Below are 14117 nucleotides of genomic sequence, written 5' to 3' on the forward strand. Positions count from 1 at the left end.
CACCGTTTAGACAATATATTTTGAACAATAAGGAATTCTTAGACGCGGACCTACTTTTTTAGAAATTTCACATTCAGAGCTTGAATTTGAACACAAATTTTTTATTATTTTGAGGGAAATCGTGAGAGTTATTATTGTTTGTATTTGGCTCAGCAAGTTACCTGAAATATGGATTCCAACTATGAGCCGAAAGAAGGGCGTAAAAGTAGTAGTCGAACGTTTTGTTCCCCAATATGGGCTGGAAATATTTTTCCAATATCACGAGGTCAATCGTCTCTTAATCAAATTTGTGGTAAAATATACGGTGGTGGCTAGTTATTCACGAGCCTTAATCGTTTTGAAAATGTGTTGAAAAGAGACCTTCTATTACAGTTTCCACCATAAATTTTGAAAGGTGAGGAATTCTAAGATGCGGCCTGAATGTTTTAGAAAGTACACATTAGGAGCTTCATTTTGAATTAAAAATTTTTATTTTGTTTACGGAAATGTAGAGAGTTATTGTTGTTTGTATTTGATCCAACGAGTTACCAGTAATATGGGTTCTAATTATGAGCCGATAGATGGGTGTAAAAGAGGAAGTCTAACGTTTTGTTCCTGAAATTTGGCTTCGAAATATTTTTTCTATATCGCAAGATCACTCTTCTCAAAATCAAATTTTGGGTAAAAAAATATGTTAGTAGCTAGTTATTCACGAGCCTTAATCGCTTTGAAAATGTGTTGAAAAGTGACCTTCCATAAACGTTTCGACAATATCTTTTGAATGGTAAGGAATTCTTTGATGCTTCCTGAATTTTTTTGAAAGAGCACGTTCAGAGCTTAAATTTGAACAAAAATTTTGTATTTTTTCGATGGAAATCGAGAGAATTAATGTCGTTCTTATTTGGCCCAGCGAGTTACACAAAATACGGGTTCCAATTATGATCCGATAGAAGGGCATAAAAATGGAAGTCTAATGTTTTGTTCCCGAATTTGGCTACGAAATACTTTTTCTATATCGTGAGATCACTCATCTCAAAATGAAATTTTGGGTAAAAAATACGTTAGTCGCTACTTAATCACAAGCCCTAATCTCTTTGAAAATTTGTAGAAAAGTGACCTTCGGTCACCGTTTCGACAATATCTTTTGAACGGAAAAGAATTCTATGATGCGTCCTTACTTTTTTAGAATGCTCACATTAAGAGCTTGAATTTGAACACAAATTTTTTTTTTCTTTTCCGATGGAAATCAAGAGAGTTATTATCGTTTGTATTTGGCACAGCAAGTTACCCGAAATATGGATTCCAATTATTAGCCGAAAGAAGGGCGTAAAAGTAGAAGTCTAACATTTTGTTCCCAAATATGGGATGGAGATATTTTTCCTATATCACGAGGTTAATCTTCTTTTAATCAAATTTTGGGAAAAAAATACGTATGTGGCCAGTTATTTATGAGCCTTAATCGCTTTGAAAATGCGTTGAAAAGTGACATTCGGTTACTTTTCCACCATAAGTTTTGAACGGTAATGAATTCTTCGACGCGGCTTGAATGTTTTAGAAATTACACATTAGGAGCTTCAATTTCAATAAAAATTTAGTTTTTTGTTTTGTTTTGTTTTGTTTTGTTTTTTTTTTTTTTTTTTTTTTTTTTTTTTTTTTTATACAGAAATCCAGAGAGTTATGTCGTTTGTATTGGCCCAGTGAGGTACCAGAAATATGGATTCTAATTATAAGTCGATAGATGGGCGTAAAAATGGAAGTTCAACGTTTTGTTCCCGAATTTCGCTTCGAAATATTTTCTATATCACGAAATCAGTCTTCTAAAAATCAAATTTTGGGGAAAGAAAGACGTTAGTTGCTAGTTATTCACGAACATTAATTGCTTTGAAAATGTGTAGAAAAGTGAACTTCGGTCACCGTTTAGACAATATATTTTGAACAATAAGGAATTCTTAGACGCGGACCTACTTTTTTAGAAATTTCACATTCAGAGCTTGAATTTGAACACAAATTTTTTATTATTTTGAGGGAAATCGTGAGAGTTATTATTGTTTGTATTTGGCTCAGCAAGTTACCTGAAATATGGATTCCAACTATGAGCCGAAAGAAGGGCGTAAAAGTAGTAGTCGAACGTTTTGTTCCCCAATATGGGCTGGAAATATTTTTCCAATATCACGAGGTCAATCGTCTCTTAATCAAATTTGTGGTAAAATATACGGTGGTGGCTAGTTATTCACGAGCCTTAATCGTTTGAAAATGTGTTGAAAAGAGACCTTCTATTACAGTTTCCACCATAAATTTTGAAAGGTGAGGAATTCTAAGATGCGGCCTGAATGTTTTAGAAAGTACACATTAGGAGCTTCATTTTGAATTAAAAATTTTTATTTTGTTTACGGAAATGTAGAGAGTTATTGTTGTTTGTATTTGATCCAACGAGTTACCAGTAATATGGGTTCTAATTATGAGCCGATAGATGGGTGTAAAAGAGGAAGTCTAACGTTTTGTTCCTGAAATTTGGCTTCGAAATATTTTTTCTATATCGCAAGATCACTCTTCTCAAAATCAAATTTTGGGTAAAAAAATATGTTAGTAGCTAGTTATTCACGAGCCTTAATCGCTTTGAAAATGTGTTGAAAAGTGACCTTCCATAAACGTTTCGACAATATCTTTTGAATGGTAAGGAATTCTTTGATGCTTCCTGAATTTTTTTGAAAGAGCACGTTCAGAGCTTAAATTTGAACAAAAATTTTGTATTTTTTCGATGGAAATCGAGAGAATTAATGTCGTTCTTATTTGGCCCAGCGAGTTACACAAAATACGGGTTCCAATTATGATCGGATAGAAGGGCATAAAAATGGAAGTCTAATGTTTTGTTCCCGAATTTTGCTTCGAAATACTTTTTCTATATCGTGAGATCACTCATCTCAAAATGAAATTTTGGGTAAAAAATACGTTAGTCGCTACTTAATCACAAGCCCTAATCTCTTTGAAAATTTGTAGAAAAGTGACCTTCGGTCACCGTTTCGACAATATATTTTGAACAATAAGGAATTCTTAGACGCAGACCTACTTTTTTTGAAATTTCACATTCAGAGCTTGAATTTGAATACAAATTTTTTATTATTTTGATGGAAATCGTGAGAGTTATTATTGTTTGTATTTGGCTCAGTGAGTTACCCGAAATATGGATTCCAACTATGAGCCGAAAAAAGGGCGTAAAAGTAGTAGTCGAACGTTTTGTTCCCCAATATGGGCTGGAAATATTTTTCCAATATCACAAGGTCAATCGTCTCTTAATCAAATTTTGGGTAAAAAATACGGTGGTGGCTAGTTATTCACGAGCCTTAATCGTTTTGAAAATGTGTTGAAAAGTGATCTTCTGTAAACGTTTCCACAATATCTTTTGAATGGTAAGGAATTCTTTGATGCTTTCTAAATTTTTTTGAAAGAGCACGTTCAGAGCTTAAATTTGAACAAAAATTTTGTATTTTTTAGATGGAAATCGAGATAATTAATGTCATTCTTATTTGGCCCTGCGAGTTACACAAAATACGGGTTCCGATTTTGATCCGATAGAAGGGCATAAAAATGGAAGTCTAATGTTTTGTTCCCGAAATTGGCTTCGAAATACTTTTTCTATATCGTGAGATCACTCATCTCAAAATTAAATTTTGGGTAAAAAATACGTTAGTCGCTACTTAATCACAAGCCCTAATCTCTTTGAAAATTTGAAGAAAAGTGACCTTCAGTCACCGTTTCGACAATATTTTTTGAACGGAAAAGAATTCTATGATGCGTCCTTACTTTTTTAGAATGCTCACATTAAGAGCTTGAAATTGAACACAAATTTTTTTTTTCTTTTCCGTTGGAAATCAAGAGAGTTATTATCGTTTGTATTTGGCACAGCAAGTTACCCGAAATATGGATTCCAATTTTTAGCCGAAAGAAGGGCGTAAAAGTAGAAGTCTAACATTTTGTTCCCAAATATCGGATGGAGATATTTTTCCGATATCACGAGGTCAATCTTCTTTTAATCAAATTTTGGGAAAAAAATACGTTGGCGGCTAGTTATTTATGAGCCTTAATCGCTTTGAAAATGCGTTGAAAAGTGACATTCGGTTACTTTTCCAACATAAGTTTTGAACGGTAATGAATTCTTAGACGCGGCTTGAATGTTTTAGAAAGTACACATTAGGAGCTTCAATTTCCATAAAAATTTTGTTTTTTTTTTTTTTAAATTTTTACGGAAATCCAGAGAGTTATTGTCGTTTGTATTTGGCCCAGTGAGTTACCAGAAATATGGATTCCAATTATAAGCCGATAGATGGGCGTAAAAATGGAAGTTCAACGTTTTGTTCCCGAATTTCGCTTCAAAATATTTTTTCTATATCGCGCAATCACTCATCCCAAAATCAAATTTTGGGAAAAAAAAGATGTTAGTTGCTAGTTGCTAGTAGTCGAACGTTTTGTTCCCCAATATGGGCTGGAAATATTTTTCCAATATCACAAGGTCAATCATCTCTTAATCAAATTTTGGGTAAAAAATACGGTGGTGGCTAGTTATTCACGAGCCTTAATCGTTTTGAAAATGTGTTGAAAAGTGATCTTCTGTAAACGTTTCAACAATATCTTTTGAATGGTAAGGAATTCTTTGATGCTTTCTAAATTTTTTTGAAAGAGCACGTTCAGAGCTTAAATTTGAACAACAATTTTGTATCTTTTCGATGGAAATCGAGAGAGTTATTGTCGTTCTTATTAGGCCCAGCGAGTTACCCGAAATATGGGTTCCAATTATGATCGGATAGAAGGGCGTAAAAAAGAAAGTCTAATGTTTTGTTCCCGAATTTGGCTTCGAAATACTTTTTCTATATCGCGAGATCACTCATCTCAAAATGAAATTTTGGGTAAAAAATACGTTAGTCGCTACTTAATCACGAGCCTTAATCTCTTTGAAAATGTGTAGAAAAGTGACCTTTAGTCACCGTTTCGACAATATCTTTTGAATGGAAAAGAATTCTTTGATGCGGCCTTACTTTTTTAGAACGTTCACATTAAAAGCTTGAATTTGAAAACAATTTTTTTTTTTTTCCGATGGAAATCGATAGAGTTATTGTTGTTCATATTTGGCCCAGCGAGTTACCCGAAATATGGATTCCAATTATTAGCCGAAAGAAGGGTGTAAAAGAAGAAGTCTAACATTTTGTTCCCAAATATGGGCTGGAGATATTTTTCCTATATCACGAGGTTAATCTTCTTTTAATCAAATTTTGGGAAAAAATACGTAAGTGGCTAGTTATTTATGAGCCTTAATCGCTTTGAATATGTGTTGAAAAGTGACATTCGGTTACTTTTCGACCATAAGTTTTGAACGGTAATGAATTCTTAGACGCGGCTTGACTGTTTTAGAAAGTACACATTAGGAGCTTCAATTTCAATAAAAATGTTGTATTTTTTTTTAAATTTTTACGGAAATCCAAAGAGTTATTGTCGTTTGTATTTGGCCCAGTGAGTTACCAAAAATATGGATTCTAATTATAAGTCGATAGATGGGCGTAAAAATGGAAGTTCAACGTTTTGTTCCCGAATTTCGCTTCGAAATATTTTTTCTATCTCGCGAAATCAGTCTTCTAAAAATCAAATTTTGGGGAAAAAAAGACGTTAGTTGCTTGTTCTTCACGAGCATTTGACCTTCGGTCACCGTTTAGACAATATATTTTGAACAATAAGGAACTCTTAGACGCGGACCTACTTTTTTAGAAATTTCTCATTCAGAGCTTGAATTTGAACACAAATTTTTTATTATTTTGATGGAAATCGCGAGAGTTATTATTGTTTGTATTTGGCTCAGCAAGTTACTCGAAATATGGATTCCAACTATGATCCAAAAGAAGGGCGTAAAAGTAGTAGTCGAACGTTTTGTGCCCCAATATGGGCTGGAAATATTTTTCCAATATCACGAGGTCAATCGTCTCTTAATCAAATTTGGGGTAAAAAATACGGTGGTGGCTAGTTATTCACGAGCCTTAATCGTTTTGAAAATGTGTTGAAAAGAGACCTTCTATTACAGTTTCCACCATAAATTTTGAAAGGTGAGGAATTCTAAGATGCGGCCCGAATGTTTTAGAAAGTACACATTAGGAGCTTCATTTTGAATTAAAATTTTTTATTTTGTTTGCGGAAATCTAGAGAGTTATTGTTGTTTGTATTTGACCCAACGAGTTACCAGTAATATGGGTTCTAATTATGAGCCGATAGATGGGTGTAAAAGAGGAAGTCTAACGTTTTGTTCCTGAAATTTGGCTTCGAAATATTTTTTCTATATCGCAAGATCACTCTTCTCAAAATCAAATTTTGGGTAAAAAAAATATGTCAGTAGCTAGTTATTCACGAGCCTTAATCGCTTTGAAAATGTGTTGAAAAGTGACCTTCCATAAACGTTTCGACAATATCTTTTGATTGGTAAGGAATTCTTTGATGCTTCCTGAATTTTTTTGAAAGAGCACGTTCAGAGCTTAAATTTGAACAAAAATTTTGTATTTTTTCGATGGAAATCGAGAGAATTAATGTCGTTCTTATTTGGCCCAGCGAGTTACACGAAATACGGGTTCCAATTATGATCCGATAGAAGGGCATAAAAATGGAAGTCTAATGTTTTGTTCCTAAATTTGGCTTCAAAATACTTTTTCTATATCGTGAGATCACTCATCTCAAAATGAAATTTTGGGTAAAAAATACGTTAGTTGCCACTTAATCACAAGCCTTAATCTCTTTGAAAATTTATAGAAAAGTGACCATCGGTCACCGTTTCGACAATATCTTTTGAACGGAAAAGAATTCTTTGATGCGTCCTTACTTTTTAAGAATGCACACATTAAGAGCTTGAATTTGAACACAAATTTTTTTTTTTCTTTTCCGACGAAAATCAAGAGAGTTATTATCGTTTGTATTTGGCCCAGCAAGTTACCCGAAATATGGATTCCAATTATTAGACGAAAGGAGGGCGTAAAAGTAGAAGTCTAACATTTTGTTCCCAAATATGGGCTGGAGATATTTTTCCTATATCACAAGGTCAATCTTCTTTTAATCAAATTTTGGGAAAAAAATACGTTGGCGGCTAGTTATTTATGAGCCTTAATCGCTTTGAAAATGCGTTGAAAAGTGACATTCGGTTACTTTTCGACCATAAGTTTTGAACGGTAATGAATTCTTAGACGCGGCTTGAATGTTTTAGAAAGTACACATTAGGAGCTTCAATTTCAATAAAAATTTTGTATTTTTTTTTTAAATTTTTACGGAAATGCAGAGAGTTATTGTCGTTTGTATTTGGCCCAGTGAGTTACCAGAAATATGGATTCTAATTATAAGCCGATAGATGGGCGTAAAAATGGAAGTTCAACGTTTTGTTCCCGAATTTCGCTTCAAAATATTTTTTCTATATCGCGCAATCACTCTTCCCAAAATCAAATTTTGGGAAAAAAAAGACGTTAGTTGCTGGTTATTTACGAGCATTAATCGCTTTGAAAATGTGTAGAAAAGGGACATTCGGTCACCGTTTCGACAATATATTTTGAACAATAAGGAATTCTTAGACGCAGACCTACTTTTTTAGAAATTTCACATTCAGAGCTTGAATTTGAACACAAATTTTTTATTATTTTGATGGAAATTGTGAGAGTTATTATTGTTTGTATTTGGCTCAGCGAGTTACCCAAAATATGGATTCCAACTATGAGCCGAAAGAAGGGCGTAAAAGTAGTAGTGGAACGTTTTGTTCCCCAATATGGGCTGGAAATATTTTTCCAATATCACAAGGTCAATCGTCTCTTAATCAAATTTTGGGTAAAAAATACGGTGGTGGCTAGTTATTCATGAGCCTTAATCGTTTTGAAAATGTGTTGAAAAGTGAACTTCTGTAAACGTTTCGACAATATCTTTTGAATGGTAAGGAATTCTTTGATGCTTTCTAAATTTTTTTGAAAGAGCACGTTCAGAGCTTAAATTTGAACCACAATTTTGTATCTTTTCGAAGGAAATCGAGAGAGTTATTGTCGTTCTTATTTGGCCCAGGGAGTTACCCGAAATATGGGTTCCAATTATGATCCGATAGAAGGGCGTAAAAATGGAAGTCTAATGTTTTGTTCCCGAATTTGGCTTCGAAATACTTTTTCTATATCGCGAGATCACTCATCTCAAAGTGAAATTTTGGGTAAAAAATACGTTAGTCGCTACTTAATCACGAGCCTTAATCTCTTTGAAAATGTGTAGAAAAGTGACCTTCGGTCACCGTTTCGACAATATCTTTTGAACGGAAAAGAATTCTTTGATGCGGCCTTACTTTTTTAGAACGTTCACATTAAAAGCTTGAATTTGAACACAATTTTTTTTATTTTTTTTTTTCCGATGGAAATCGATAGAGTTATTGTTGTTCGTATTTGGCCCAGCGAGTTACCCGAAATATGGATTCCAATTATTTGCCGAAAGAAGGGTGTAAAAGTAGAAGTCTAACATTTTGTTCCCAAATATGGGCTGGAGATATTTTTCCTATATCACGAGGTTAATCTTCTTTTAATCAAATTTTGGGAAAAAAATACGTGGGTGGCTAGTTATTTATGAGCCTTAATCGCTTTGAATATGTGTTGAAAAGTGACATTCGGTTACTTTTCGACCATAAGTTTTGAACGGTAATGAATTCTTAGACGTGGCTTGAATGTTTTAGAAAGTACACATTAGGAGCTTCAATTTCAATAAAAATGTTGTATTTTTTTTTAAATTTTTACGGAAATCCAAAGAGTTATTGTCGTTTGTATTTGGCCCAATGAGTTACCTGAAATATGGATTCTAATTATAAGTCGATAGATGGGCATAAAAATGGAAGTTCAGCGTTTTGTTCCCGAATTTCGCTTCGAAATATTTTTTCTATCTCGCGAAATCAGTCTTCTAAAAATCAAATTTTGGGGAAAAAAAGACGTTAGTTGCTAGTTATTCACGAGCATTAATCGCATTGAAAATATGTAGAAAAGTGACCTTCGGTCACCGTTTAGGCAATATATTTTGAACAATAAGGAATTCTTAGACGCGGACCTACTTTTTTAGAAATTTCTCATTCAGAGCTTGAATTTGAACACAAATTTTTTATTATTTTGATGGAAATCGTGAGAGTTATTATTGCTTGTATTTGGCTCAGCAAGTGACCCGAAATATGGATTCCAACTATGAGCCGAAAGAAGGGCGTAAAAGTAGTAGTCGAACGTTTTGTGCCCCAATATGGGCTGGAAATATTTTTCCAATATCACGAGGTCAATCATCTCTTAATCAAATTTGGGGTAAAAAATACGGTGGTGGCTAGTTATTCACGAGACTTAATCGTTTTGAAAATGTGTTGAAAAGAGACCTTCTATTACAGTTTCCACCATAAATTTTGAAATGTGAGGAATTCTAAGATGCGGCCTGAATGTTTTAGAAAGTACACATTAGGAGCGTCATTTTGAATTAAAATTTTTTATTTTGTTTACGGAAATCTATAGAGTTATTGTTGTTTGTATTTGACCCAACGAGTTACCAGTAATATGGGTTCTAATTATGAGCCGATAGATGGGTGTAAAAGAGGAAGTCTAACGTTTTGTTCCTGAAATTTGGCTTCGAAATATTTTTTCTATATCGCAAGATCACTCTTCTCAAAATCAAATTTTGGGTAAAAAAAATATGTTAATAGCTAGTTATTCAAGAGCCTTAATCGCTTTGAAAATGTGTTGAAAAGTGACCTTCCATAAACGCTTCGACAATATCTTTTGAATGGTAAGGAATTCTTTGATGCTTCCTGAATTTTTTTGAAAGAGCACGTTCAGAGCTTAAATTTGAACAAAAATTTTGTATTTTTTCAATGGAAATCGAGAGAATTATTGTCGTTCTTATTTGGCCCAGCGAGTTACACGGAATATTTGTTCCAATTATGATCCGATAGAAGGGCATAAAAATGGAAGTCTAATGTTTTGTTCCCGAATTTGGGTTCGAAATACTTTTTCTATATCGTGAGATCACTCATCTCAAAATGAAATTTTGGGTAAAAAATACGTTAGTCGCTACTTAATCACAAGCCTTAATCTCTTTGAAAATTTGTAGAAAAGTGACCTTCGGTCACCGTTTCGACAATATCTTTTGAACGGAAAAGAATTCTTTGATGCGTCCTTACTTTTTTAGAATGCTCACATTAAGAGCTTGAATTTGAGCACAAATATATTTTTTCTTTTCCGATGGAAATCAAGAGAGTTATTATCGTTTGTATTTGGCCCAGCAAGTTACCCGAAATATGGATTTCAATTATTAGCCGAAAGAAGGGCGTAAAAGTTGAAGTCTAACATTTTGTTCCCAAATATGGGCTGGAGATATTTTACCTATATCACGAGGACAATCTTCTTTTAATCAAATTTCTGGAAAAAAATACGTTGGCGGCTAGTTATTTATGAGCCATAATCGCTTTGAAAATGTGTTGAAAAGTGACATTCGGTTACATTTCGACCATAAGTTTTGAACGGTAATGAATTCTTAGACGCGGCTTGAATGTTTTAGAAAGTACACATTAGGAGCTTCAATTTCAATAAAAATTTTGTATTTTTTTTTTTAATTTTTACGGAAATGCAGAGAGTTATGGTCGTTGGTATTTGGCCCAGTGAGTTACCAGAAATATGGATTCTAATTATAAGTCGATAGGTGGGTGTAAAAATGGAAGTTCAACGTTTTGTTCCCAAATTTCGCTTCGAAATATTTTTTCTATCTCGCGAAATCAGTCTTCCAAAAATTAAATTTTGGGGAAAAAAAGACGTTAGTTGCTAGTTATTCACGAGCATTAATTGCTTCGAAAATGTGTAGAAAAGTGACCTTCGGTCACCGTTTAGACAATATATTTTGAACAATAAGGAATTCTTAGACGCGGACCTACTTTTTTAGAAATTTCTCATTCAGAGCTTGAATTTGAACACAAATTTTTTATTATTTTGATGGAAATCGTGAGAGTTATTATTGTTTGTATTTGGCTCAGCAAGTTACCTGAAATATGGATTCCAACTATGAGCCGAAAGAAGGGCGTAAAAGTAGTAGTCGAACGTTTTGTGCCCCAATATGGGCTGGAAATATTTTTCCAATATCACGAGGTCAATCGTCTCTTAATCAAATTTTGGGTAAAAAATACGGTGGTGGCTAGTTATTCATGAGCCTTAATCGTTTTGAAAATGTGTTCAAAAGAGACCTTCTATTACAGTTTCCACCATAAATTTTGAAAGGTGAGGAATTCTAAGATGCGGCCTGAATGTTTTAGAAAGTACACATTAGGAGCTTCATTTTGAATTAAAATTTTTTATTTTGTTTACGGAAATCTATAGAGTTATTGTTGTTTGTATTTGACCCAACGAGTTACCAGTAATATGGGTTCTAATTATGAGCCGATAGATGGGTGTAAAGGAGGAAGTCTAACGTTTTGTTCCTGAAATTTGGCTTCGAAATATCTTTTCTATATCGCAAGATCACTCTTCTCAAAATCAAATTTTGGGTAAAAAAATATGTTAGTAGCTAGTTATTCACGAGCCTTAATCGCTTTGAAAATGTGTTGAAACGCGACCTTCCAGAAACGTTTCAACAATATCCTTTGAATGGTAAGGAATTCTTTGATGCTTCCTGAATGTTTTTGTAAGAGCACGTTCAGAGCTTAAATTTGAACAAAAATTTTGTAATTTTTCGATGGAAATCGAGAGAATTATTGTCGTTCTTATTTGGCCCAGCGAGTTACACGGAATATGGGTTCCAATTATGATCTGATAGAAGGGCATAAAAATGGAAGTCCAGTGTTTTGTTCCCGAATTTGGCTTCGAAATACTTTTTCTATATCGTGAGATCACTCATCTCAAAATGAAATTTTGGGTAAAATATACGTTAGTCGCTACTTAATCACAAGCCTTAATCACTTTGAAAATTTGTAGAAAAGTGACCTTCGGTCACCGTTTCAACAATATCTTTTGAATGGAAAAGAATTCTTTGATGCGTCCTTACTTTTTTAGAATGCTCACATTAAGAGCTTGAATTTGAACACAAATTTTTTTTTTTTCTTTTCCGATGGAAATCAAGAGAGTTATTATCGTTTGTATTTGGCCCAGCAAGTTACCCGAAATATGGATTCCAATTATTAGCTGAAAGAAGGGCGTAAAAGTAGAAGTCTAACTTTTTGCTCCCAAATATGGGCTGGAGATATTTTTCCTATATCACGAGGTCAGTCTTTTTTTAATCAAATCTTGGGAAAAAAATACGTTGACGGCTAGTTATTTATGAGTCATAATCGCTTTGAAAATGTGTTGAAAAGTGACATTCGGTTACTTTTCGACCATAAGTTTTGAACGGTAAAGAATTCTTTGACGCGGCTTGAATGTTTTAGAAAGTACACATTAGGAGCTTCAATTTCAATAAAAACTTTGTATTTTTTTTTTTAATTTTTACGGAAATCCAGAGAGTTATTGTCGTTTGTATTTGGCCTAGTGAGTTACCAGAAATATGAATTCTAATTATAGGTCGATAGATGGGCGTAAAAATGGAAGTTCAACGTTTTGTTCCCGAATTTCGCTTCGAAATATTTTTTCTATATCGTGAAATCACTCTTCCCAAAATCAAATACTGGGAAAAAAAATACGTTAGTTGCTAGTTATTTACGAGCATTAATTGCTTTGAAAATGTGTAGAAAAGTGACATTTGGTCACCGTTTCGACAATATATTTTGAACAATAAGGAATTCTTAGACGCAGATCTACTTTTTTAGAAATTTCACACTCAGAGCTTGAATTTGAACACAAATTTTTTATAATTTTGATGGAAATCGTGAGAGTTATTATTGTTTGTATTTGGCTCAGCGAGTTACCCGAAATTTGGATTCCAACTATGAGCCGAAAGAATGGCGTAAAAGTTGTAGTCGAACGTTTTGTTCCTCAATATGGGCTGGAAATATTTTCCCAATATCACGAGGTCAATCGTCTCTTAATCAAATTTTGGGTAAAAAATACGTTGGTGGCTAGTTATTCACGAGCCATAATCGCATTGAAAATGTTTTGAAAAGTGACCTTCGGTTATCGTTTTCACCATAAGTTTTCAATGGAAAGGAAATCTTAGATGCGGCCTGAATGTTTAAGAAAGTACACATTAGGAGCTTCAATTTGAATAAAAATTTTGTATTTTTTTTGGAAATCGAGAGAGTTATTGTCGTTTGTATTTGGCCCAGCGAGTTACCAGAAATATGGATTCTAATTATGAGTCGATAGATGGGCGTAAAAATGGAAGTCTAACGTTTTGTTCCCGAATTTGGATTCGAAATATTTTTTCTATAACTCGAGATCACACATCACGGAATCAAATTGTGGATAAAAAATACGTTAGTGGCTTGTTATTCACGAGCCTTAATCACTTTGAAAATCTGTTGAAAAGTGACCTTCGGTCACCATTTCGACAATATCTTTTGAAAGGTAAGGAATTCTTAGACGTGTCCTTACTTTTTTAGAAAAATCACATTCAGTGCTTGAATTTGAACTCAAATTTTGTATTTTTTCGATGGAGATCGAGAGAGGTATTGTTGTTTGTATTTGGCCCAGAGACTTACCCGAAATGTGGGTTCCAATTATGAGCCGAAAGAAGGGCGTAAAAGTAGAAGTCTAACGTTTTCTTCTCGAACATGGTCTGGAAATATTTTTCCAACATCACGAGGTCAATCGTCTCTTAATCAAATTTTGGGTAAAAAATACGTTGGTGGCTAGTTATTCACGAGCCTTAATCGCTTTGAAAATGTGTTGAAAAGCGACCTTCTATAACATTTCGACAATATCTTTTGAACAGTAAGGAATTCTTTGACGTGGCCTGCATGTTTTTGAAAGAACACATTTGGAGCATAAATTTGAACAAAAATTTTGCATTTTTTCTATGGAAATCGAGAGAGTTATTGTCGTTCTTATTTGGCCTAGTGAGTTACCCGAAATATGGATTCCAATTATGAGCCGATAGAAGGGCGTAAAAATGGAAGTCTAATGTTTTGTTCCCAAATTTTGCTTCGAAATACTTTTTCTATATCGCGAGATCACTCATCTCAAAATCAAATTTTGGGTAAAAAATACGTTAGT

This window comes from Quercus lobata, chromosome 9 (genome assembly GCF_001633185.2).
Source record: "Quercus lobata isolate SW786 chromosome 9, ValleyOak3.0 Primary Assembly, whole genome shotgun sequence".
NCBI lineage: Eukaryota > Viridiplantae > Streptophyta > Magnoliopsida > Fagales > Fagaceae > Quercus > Quercus lobata.